General features: G+C 37.5%; 1 pseudogene; it reads left to right on the top strand.

Moving 5' to 3' along the window:
* Positions 1-8,607: 8,607 nt before the first annotated feature.
* Positions 8,608-11,200, top strand: LOC141443196 (uncharacterized; annotated as a pseudogene).
* The last annotated feature ends 286 nt before the right edge of the window (positions 11,201-11,486 follow it).

Below are 11,486 nucleotides of genomic sequence, written 5' to 3' on the forward strand. Positions count from 1 at the left end.
TATTCTGAATTTCAATGTGTTAAGTACGTCGACATTTCAACTGTATGTATTATGATTTTTCGGTATTATTAAATACCCCTGAAATTTAACGGGTTCCTTTAAGCGCTTTTAAATTCACAAATACCGAACTACTAAGTAGGTAATTCATGCATAGGTATTTTCAGACGAAATCTACGAGCTGTCAAAAAATATTCTAGACATACTGAGCATCAGCGACCACAGATACCCCATCTACGACATGTTCTATTTCGACGGAAGACTCATGACTTCGGTTGCGACCTCAGTGTTCGTCTACATCACTATGCAACTGCAGATTGCTTTTCCCAAAGGATTTAACCAGAAAGAAAATGCTACCGTTCCTACGTATTAATAAAGCATAGAAACATTTGCAATGCATTTTGAGTATTTATTTTTCACCTATTTTTTTATGTATTTAAATAAAACTTCCTTGATCTTTTTGCAATTTATTCGATTAGAACACACAATTAAATTCCAGTAAGTTTCTCTATATTCATTTCTTATTCTTGTGTTAGCTTTTGAGAAAATCACTTTCAGGCCCCGTACCTAGTAGCTCAAACTTTTACGTGGTTTCTTAAAGCTGGATATTTTTTACATAAAATTGCAAAAACATCCCCTATTTGGCAACACCATAATTTAACTTATCAACATGGCGGACCTTTGAAAATGGTCACGGTCACATTTAGCTTAATATCATAGTAGAGGTGCGTGTTGCTATTTAGTGGCAGCAGAATGAGAGAGACGATTTAAGCACGCACACAAACGCTATCCGTGAAATATGTAAGTTCTGCTTGTTCATATCATGTTTGTGACAGGCACAGACTACATAAGATGGAGAGTAGCCAAATTGTGATATTTCTACTCCGCTCATGTACCTATAATTTGGTATCTAACTTCGGTCACAGACCTATCGATTGTGTTCAGTTCTAGTAAATTAGAACCTGTTGAACCCGGCTTCGGTTCTTGTAGAACAGAATAGAAACCGGGTTCAACGTCATATACATGCCGGCCCTCAGGAAAGTTCTGATCGGCGATGCTATAGATTATTTGCTGACCGGGCATTCTAACCAACATGGATCGGTAGGTATGTGACGAGTGGTACAACAAATACAATTCAAACAATATTTATAGTATGCCACAAATCAGTACAATAAGTTTACACAATGGCAAAATGCATTCTAGCGTCCCGATTTCAAGTCTTGGGTGTTGTAGGGATTTATGCATTACATGTTGGACACTTGTCTGTTGACGTTTGAAGGGGTGAAGCAAAATAATATTAGGTACTTGTCAAATTAAACGATACGGGAAGTTTTATAGAATCGATTTTACTGACAATTATTTAAATCAAAGTTATATCCTCCTAAGTCCTGACATTTTTTAACAAACAGCGTTTAAGACCTAGACGTGGTTGACCTGCTTTGTTATTTTAGATTTTATTTCAAAATTCTTAGAATTCTTTATTCAATTAACAATTCGTACTTTGTAAAGTACATTCGGCCGTTATTCTTAGTGTTAATTAGTCGTTCATAAAGTACGCGAGGACTTAGGAGGATAAATTCCATTATTGGAAACCTGCAGGCCTACTAGCTAGTATAACTTAATATTAAAATCAGAGATTTGTTACTTATTCTCAGGTCAGGAGTTCTCGGGACGCGTCATTTTAACCGATCTGATTCATCAGTATGGGAAAAGGAAAGGAAATTTAAGATCTCTGGAAATGTAGAGATAATTAATTTAATGAATATTACGAAACAAGTCACTGAAGAACAGTTTTCCATTCACCGTTAATTACATTAGATATATTTGTTACGCGATGTAAACCGTGAATACCTTTAAGGAGCTCCAGATATTTCATCCCTACAATAACATGCTGTAAGAAACGTAACGGCGTCTGCCATGTCTTAGAGATAATCTGTTGTGACAGTGTAATATACTGGCCTAAAATTTGTGTAAAAAAATACAGAAAATAGTTTCTTAAAGTCTATGATATTCGAAGTAATTTGGGAAATTTCCGAAATCTCTAGAAAAGTACGGAACCCTTTCCACGCGAGTTTAATGCACTTGACCGATTTTTCGCTATCGTGTCAAACCCGTGGCTCAAACCATTTTTTTGTATTTTCTGACTATAGGTAAATCAAGGAAGGTTACTTAAATTACGTAGATAGGGGTGCGTTGAAATTGCACAAATTGTTTGTTTTCAATCAGACAATCTCTAACTTAGTACGAGTATATTATGTCCATTATACCTAAGTGATCATTTTATTTCGCCAATGTCGTGATTGAGCTTGATTTTTTAAACATTGCGATTAAGGCCTTTGGACACAATCTAAACATAAACAATGACTCATATTTTAATTCACATCCCAGGAGAACCATTATGACATCGTTAATGCGAACCAAATTTTTGTGTCGTCGATAACCTAATATTTAATCTCCCTTGGCCATGATCACGCACTTACACTGATTGCTATTATATCACTATAAATACATGGTCCGTCCATTAGCAGTAGCATTATATAGTAAAATTTCACGTTAAAATATGGCTCCGGATACGAAGTCATACCTTGTAAATGAGTACTTAAAAAAATTAAAATGGTTTTACATGCCACTTCTAAAATTTGGCGCTTGTAATCGCTTTGACATCAGAGACGGACAAATCATCAGTATAACAAAGTCATCAACAATCTATTCAATTATTGTAATACTGATACTGGACATTTGTGTATACGACCTACTTCTGGAAACCGTTGTCATCCAAAATCTTCTACTATGGCCTGAATACATAGCAATCCTTATATTTATGATTTTACATAACGCAGTACTGCTTAACATCAATTTTGCAAACCGCCATTCCGGTGCTAAACTTATTAGAAATTTCGTTGAGATTGATAATTTCTTAGGAATCGAAGAAACCAAATTTATAAGAAAAATTTCGTACAAAGACTATTCAATCTGGTGTATCTTCATAGCATTTTACGAAGTTTTTTTAGGAGTCATACTGCTGTTAACATTTAATTTCCCGATACGTGTCTACATCATTGCCGCTATTTTGTTCTGTCTCTTATTTTGTATGGCTTACGACTACATATTTCAATTGGTCTCTTTTAAATTTCTGTGCATGAGAATCCATTACCTGAATATTGTATTGGTGAAAACTGTTAACTTGTACAAAGAATATTTAATAGAACAACTGCTGATGTACCCGTTTCTTTGGAAAAAACGATATAACGACTTCGTGAAACCACAACCGAGTGTGGATTCGAAATATTTCACTGTGGGTTTTAACATGATATTCGACCAGTTACAATTGATAACGAAGTGCTATAGATTCTTGGTGTGTTCCTTATTATAAATCAGCTCGTAGTGTACACCTTTAAATTGCTCCATAAAATGTAGAACCACACAAAATTTAATCCGTTATCTACGATTACTAAATATAATACGTTTAGTAGGTACGTACATTACAATTGGTTTTTGTTGTGCTTAATAAAACTCAAATTTACAGGTATTTAGCTGCACAGCAACATTAGTTATTGACACATTTATGGCTGTTGAAGCAGTCGTCATTTTCATAAAAGATCCGGTAATACACTGCTTTAATTATTAATTTGATTTTGACTCTTGTTCATGCTTCATAATTAATTTTTATAAGGTGCTATTCTTAAAATCGAAGAAAAAGTTACCAAATGTTTAAAATTTACTGCATTGTTTTCTACAGGAAATTTCCATAACAAGAACATCTGCATTGTTTGCATGGTTCTGTGTCGGCTGGACTATATTCACGGGGATAACAAACCAAACAGACAAGTTTCACGCACAAATACAGCGCACAAAACTTATATGCACTTACGTACAATTGAAACCGAATAACGCCAGTAAGAGTTTTGAAAAACAATTGAGAATAAATCATATCTCACACATACTAAATAAAAGAACTCTTCTATGTTCCGTTGAATTAAATTACGATTTACGTTTATTTCCAGACGAAATCTACGAGCTATCAAACAACATTCTCGAAATACTGAGCGTCCGCGATCACAGATATTCCATCTACAGCATGTTTTATTTCGACAGGAGCCTTATGATCTCGCTTGCGACCTCAGTCTTCATCTACATTACCATGCAATTGCAAATCGCTTTTCCTAACCGAATTGACCAATTTAAAGGAAATAATACAATTGCTTTGTTTAGGAATGAATAAACTTTAAGACCGACATTGACATTTCAATCAACGACTACCTTTTTATGACCTATTTCAATAGGTAGGTAATTCTTATTTGACAAGCTATCACGTAAAACAGTTCTTTACCTTTGAATGATTAAAGGCAGGTTAAAGTTTCCTGGCTGTTACCTAACCATTCTTACCTAATGAATTAGATTTATGATTTTTTCCACATCATTTCCGTAAAATGTGACAATCACATATAAAATAATAACTTTTAAAATAACAAGCGATTGGATAAACTGGCGCGTGAATAACAATAAGCGTGAATAAGTATATGCACAAGTGATCCAACTAAAAATATGTTTTGAACAGACAGTGCTCAAATACACGCAGTTTCAGACATATATTTTCTTTGTAGTTATCCTATCCAGGCAGTGTAAAATAATTAGCATGTGCGAACGAAAAAACGCGAAATTCTGAAGAAGCTTGATGATCAATGCTGAATGAATTGTATGTAGATGTACAGACACGGGCATTAACTATCAAGCCGTTGTGACTTTTACTGCACATATATGCATATGTAATGTACATCGCACAATACTTTATCAAAATAAAATGTCACTGGAACACAACGAAAAAAAAAACAAAAAAGAAATGCTGCAGCCCGGAATCGAGCCCGGATCTTCGACAGTTCGGGGCGCGTGCTGTCCTTGTGTCTTGTGCCCTACATCACATCTGAACTACAATTTCACTTTATCTATACAATTACTATTTTTAGGGTTCCGTACCCCCAAAGGGTGCCAACGGAACCCTATTACTGAGACTCCGCTGTCTGTCTGTCTGTCTGTCCGTCCGTCTGTCACAGGGCTCTATCTCTTGAGCCGTAATAGCCAGACACTTGAAATTTTCACAGATTATGTACAGTCAGCATCAAAAGTAGTAACTTTTGTACTATGTCGTTTTACAGCCACGTACTTAGCGCCATACAAGATTGACAAATATGTTAATGTGATAGAGTAATATAGTAACCAGCTACTTTTGATACTGACCGTACCTATTACTGTGGTTCCTATAACAACAAAAACTAAAAACAAATGTGTTTTTTTTTTTTTTTGCTCGATATGAATAGGTACTGAGAACATGTAGGTATCCGCTTGAAAATTTCACAGAATATTTAGTTGTATAATAATAAAAAAATACAATACAATACAATACAATGACTCTTTATTGTACACCAGACATAGTAAGCGATACAGAAAACAGATTTACAGAGAAAAAATTACAAGGTGAGCAATAGGCGGCCTTATCGCATAAGAGCGACCTCTTCCAGGCAACCTTTTTTACAGAAAGAAGGAAGGACTAGTTTACAACAGGTGGTGCATCAAAAGTAGATCAGAAAATTTAAACGTAACAGAAATACATCTACGAATACATACCTACATAATAATATCGTACCTACATATAATATACGTCCAAAATAAATATAGGCAGTGAGATAAATAGCAACAAATAAATAAATAAATTATCATAAAGCTAATAATTACCAGATGACAGATAGTGCTCCTTAAGCATAGATTAAAAAAATAAAATAAAATATTAAATTAAAATAAAATAAATATTTAAGGGATCTCCCATACAACAAACTTGTTTTTTTCTAATGTCTAATACTTTGCCGACTTCAGGAGTTTCGTATTAAACTAGACTAAGTGTTGGCTGCGAAAATTAGAGCGAATTATCATTGTTACCTGTCACATTTATAAAATAGGGAGCCAGACTGCTATAGGCAAATTGCAGATTATGACAGTGATACTTTCTTTTTTATAGAACATAAAAAATCCAACAAGGACAAACACCATAAGATGGGGGATGTGGTTAGAAAAGCGTCGGCCGTAGGTGAAGGATTCATTAAGGAAGGATCAGACATGATGGCTTGTAAGTAGATCTTATAAAATCACAATGCCACTTTTTTTTAAAATTATAACAGACTTTATAGATGATTCATGGTACCGAATTTTAACAGTTTATTTTTATCAGTTACTATAAAAGTATGCTCAAGTAACCAAATACAATTTCTTACAGCTATGTTCGACAAATTTCCATTCTAAAAACGACAAAACGAGCGCTCAACACAATTAAAAAATAGCATCCCATCAGCTATTTCAACATGCAAATCATCGAAAAATAAGGATTGCACGAAAAGTTTTTGGTATTTAGAGTAATTCATTAAGTGTCATTGTGGTTGCCTTAATTTAAAGTTTAAAAAAAACTTTTTCAGCGCAAACAGAAGACGTAACAAGATTTGGCTTTGCATGATTTTTTTACTGACCGAGAAACTATGTTTTCTAAAGTGTTGTAACAAGTAACAAAGTATTATGATATTAAAGTAGTATTTCATTGAAATGTTATTTTTTTAATTTTCCATCGATCATAGGTAGGTACATACGTAGCTACCTCCTAAATATCGTGAAGAATAACTGTTTCGAATTTTCTTAGCTTCCTAGAAAATACTACGAGTAAGCTTTGCTTAGTTTGGGGTAGTTCAATTTGTGTCAACTAGTGTCAAGTATCCCATGATATTTATTATTTTATTATTATTATTCTTTATTAGATTTCCACACTGATACGTCAGCATTAGGTCACCATGGTACCGACATATATCTTTACATCTAGATTTTAAAAATATTACTTAAATTATGGTCAAACATTAATTCAGCACTCAAATAAATTACCTACCCATGAAGGTACGTAATTAATGAAAACAATTGAACGATGTGCGCAACATAGCGTTTGCTCAGCTGATAGTTTGATAAACACCAAGCACGGTTGCCATTTTCTCGTTTGTCCCTCAGTGCATCTCTATCGCACCGCCTTATTTTGAAAGAGAAACATATAATGAGTAAATGGCTGGCGGAATTTCAAACTAAGCGTTTAAGTTAACGTTTCTTTTGAATTTGAATTTCAGTGTTCGATCAGTGGTAGAGTAATTCGGTCGCTCAGATTTTTGTCTACGGAATCATGACTAAAATTTTGTGCCTCCTATTGATAGCGGTATTGGCAGCACAAATTGTAAGTACAAAAATTTTGCATCAGTGAAAATTTAGATCGGCGAGTTGCAAAAACAAAAAACAATACATTTAAAAAATAAAAAACCCGACTGCCTTAAAAAATACTAAAAAGAAAAAAACAAGTCTAGTGGCTAGAACTAGTCTGTTATGTAGCTAACTTGCAGTTCAACAGTCGGGACCCATTTTAGGTACTAAGAATTTTTGAGCTGGTCGTGATTTGAATGGGTCCCGACTATTGAACTTTAAAGCTACAACAGAGTTCTAGCCCAGTAGACTTGTTTTCTTCTTTTTAGTATTTTTGAGGGTCGGGTTTTTTGATTTTTTTAATTTATTGTTTTACTAGTTTACCCGCGGCTTCGCACGCGCAAACTATTCGATCTGGAACTTACAATTGAAATTCCGGGATTTTACAAAATTCCCTTGGGAAATCCCAAAATTTATATCGTAATCGTCATTGTTTTGTTAAGAACAACTATCCCGTGGAAATATCGAGATAAAAAGTATCCTATGTGTTACTCCAGATGTCCAGCTATCTACGTACCAAATTTCATCTAAATCCGTCCAGCCATTCTAGCGTGAAGGAGTAACACACACACACACACACACACATAATAGGTAGGATAAGTAGGATGGTCAGTTACCTGCTTTCAGATCTAGTGAATAGTGTTTTTTCATCGTATCAAGATACCTAAAGGTAAACCAAAAATATATGACTATTGTCAAGAGGGCGCTATTGTTCTTATTTATATGGCAATAGTTCAGTATAGTCGGAACAATGCTTTCTTTTTTCTTTGGCGACCTAAAACCTAAGGAGGAACGAACGACCTTCTTTCGTAATTCGCGTAATCGATGACTCCGATATACCTAGAAAGTTTATTAAGAACTATAATTACTGCTTATTTTTACCAGACTACAATGACATCTTGACTTGTCTACAACGTTTACCTGTTAGCTCCGATGTTAATTTGAAAAGGTTTTGTAGCGAAATAATTTCATACCCCAAGTGTTTTTTTTTCCAGTAGTTTATTAAATATCAAATATCAATAAATATCAATAATATAGTTCCAATGAAATTCCGCAACATGGCGAATAGTCATATATTTCTAGTCAGGCCTTAAATACGAACTTTTCCGACAAAATACATTATTCAATACTTCTGTACAAAAACAGTGATAATAAAAAATCACAAAATTTACGAACACTGTTTCTTATGCATATCTACAAATCTGCAACTGGAGTGTCGAAAACGCCGATCGGCTCTAATTTAGCTTTCCGTGGATGCCGCTGACGCCGATGGGCGTCTGTTCTGCAGAAGCGTCGGCATCGCAGCAAAGTACGTAATCTACTACATACGGCTACTATGAAACTCGAAGTTCGTATCGTACCGTCCCTCTCGCTCTCGTATTAATTAAATAGTATAAGTGTTACAGGGACCGCACGACACGAACTTCAGAGTTTCGTAGTAGCCCTGCTGGCGCGCGGCAAAGAATGTGTTAAAGAGCTTTACAGACGGCAATGCAGGATAATGAATAGATTTCTTTTTCCCTGAATGGCAGCACTGGCACTGGATAATAGATCGCTCGTTTTTGGCTCGAAATTCGAACTTGTGATTTTAATAAGCCCAGACCTCTAGTCCCCGGCGGCCCTGCTATTCCTGGCTCCGGTAGCGGCCATGGTAACATATAACTACCGAACACTGCGGACCGATGAGAAGATACTGGAACTTGAGGAAGAATTGAGCAGGTTGCGATGGCGAATCATAGGGTTGTCAGAAGTCCGTAGAGAGGGGGAGGACATGATAACACTGAAGTCCGGTAACTTGCTCTATTTCCGAGAGGGCGACCATCAGTCCCAAGGTGTCGGGTTTATCGTCCACAAGTCCCTTGTGAATAACGTGGAGAGGATCGAGAGTGTGTCGACCAGGGTAGCGTGCCTTGTACTCAGAATGACCCAACGATATTCGTTGAAGGTCATACAGGTATACGCTCCGACCTCGACGCACTCCGACGATGAGGTGGAGGCTATGTATGAGGATATTTCCAGAGCCATGCATAGCTCCAAAACTCACTTCACAGTTGTTAAAGCTGGGCAAACGAGACGGTGAAGAGCTGAGAGTGGGGAAATTTGGAGTGGTACTTGTGTGGTACGAAATCACCGGGGCCACCTACTGGCCGGTTTCATGGAGAAGGAGGAACTCTATATGATGAACTCCTTCTTCAGGAAACGTGAGCATAGAAAGTGGGCAAATGAGCCCTGGTGGTGCTACGAGAAATGAGATAGATTTTATTATGTCGACGAAAAAGCACATATTCAATGATGTCTCCGTGATCAGTGCGGTTAAAACCGGGAGTGATCACCGTATGGTACGATGCTCATTGAATATCCAGTTCAAGCTTGAAAGGTCTCGACTGATGAAATCTACGCTCCGCCCGGAACCTGCTCAGCTCCAAAACCCCGAGAGTTTTCAGCTCGAACTTCAAAACCGTTTTGAATGCCTAGGTAGCGACGTGGACGATTACAACGACGGGTTTGTGGAAGCTGTCCATACGGTCGGGTCTAAGTTTTTCAAGACCCGCCGTACTAGAACCAAAAAGCTTTCGGACTCCACCATTAGGCTCATGGAGGTGAGGCGTGAGATGATTCTGCAGTCCTCTGGTGACGCTTGTCGCTATCGGCAGCTCAACAGACAGATCTCAAAGTCTCTGAAGCGCGATGTACGCCGATTTAATACTAATAGTATTGAAGAGGCTATTGAGCGTAACAGGGGCTCTAAGGTGTTTGCCAGGGATCTGTCTGTTGGTCAAAGCCAGTTGATGAAGCTGAAGACCGATGACGGCAGAATCATTTCATCCAAACCTGAGCTGTTGGGGGAATCGTACACGACAACCCAAACACCCGACGAAAATCTAGGTAAAGACCCGAGGGCTAGATTAACCCGACACTATACCGAAGACATCCCGGACGTCAGCCTGTACGAGATTAGTATGGCCCTCAAACAGCTTAAGAATGGCAAAGCCCCAGGTGACGACGGAATTACAGCCGAACTCCTGAAGGCGGGTGGTAAACCAGTCCTTAAGGGCCTTCAGACGCTGTTTAGTTCCGTCCTCCACCGAAGGAGAACGCCGAAAGCATGGAACAGAACTGTGGTGGTGCTCTTCCTCAAAAAAGGTGATAACACCTTGCTGAAGAATTATAGACCCATCTCACTTCTGAGCCATGTTTACAAGCTGTTTTCCAGGGTCATCACAAATCGTCTCGCACGCAGGCTTGACGACTTTCAGCCTCCAGAACAAGCCGGCTTCCGAAAAGGCTATAGTACCGTAGACCACATACATGCGTTGCGGCAGGTTATACAGAAGACCGAAGAGTATAACCTCCCCCTTTGCCTTGCATTTGTGGACTACGAAAAAGCCTTCGATTCCATCGAGACTTGGGCTGTGCTGCAGGCTCTCCAGCGGTGCCAAGTTGACTACCGGTATATCGAAGTGTTGAAGTTAAAGTTGAAAATAAAGTTTTAATCAATCAATCAATCAATCAAGTGTCTGTACGAAAACGCCTCTATGTCCGTCCGACTAAAGGACCAGAGCACGAAGCCTATTCCTCTGCAGCGGGGAGTCAAACAAGGAGATGTGATCTCTCAAAACTGTTCACCGCTGCATTGGAGGATGCTTTTATGGCTTTGGACTGGGAAGGACGAGGCATCAACATTAATGGCGAGTACTTCACTCACCTTCGATTAGCCGACGATATTGTAGTCATGGCTGAGACCATGGAAGACCTCAGTGCTATGGTCGCTGACCTCAGCAAAGTTTCCGACCGAGTTGGCCTGAGAATGAACATGGGCAAGACAAAAGTCATGTCTAATGTCCATGTTGTGCCAACTCCCGTAATAGTCGGAGGCTCTGCGCTCGAAGTTGTTGACGAGTATGTATACTGGAACCCCCCCCCCTGAATTAATTTTAATATATTTAATATTTATTTAAATTTTATTTTTAACTTATATAAATTTTTATTTTTATTTTATCGTATGAAGTTCTAAAAATCGGACAAGTATTAAAAATAAATAGAAAATTTGGTAGATAATTTACTGCGGACAAGTAAGAAGGAAATTTGGCCATGTGATCGTCTAGTGTCCTACGTTGTGAATAGTAAACCAACCTCGTTTAGTAGAAATAAGGGATGTCTAACTAAGTAATAGGAATGACTGTCACTATATTACGCAAATTTAAATACCTATT

The sequence above is a fragment of the Choristoneura fumiferana genome, chromosome 27, assembly GCF_025370935.1.
Source record: "Choristoneura fumiferana chromosome 27, NRCan_CFum_1, whole genome shotgun sequence".
NCBI lineage: Eukaryota > Metazoa > Arthropoda > Insecta > Lepidoptera > Tortricidae > Choristoneura > Choristoneura fumiferana.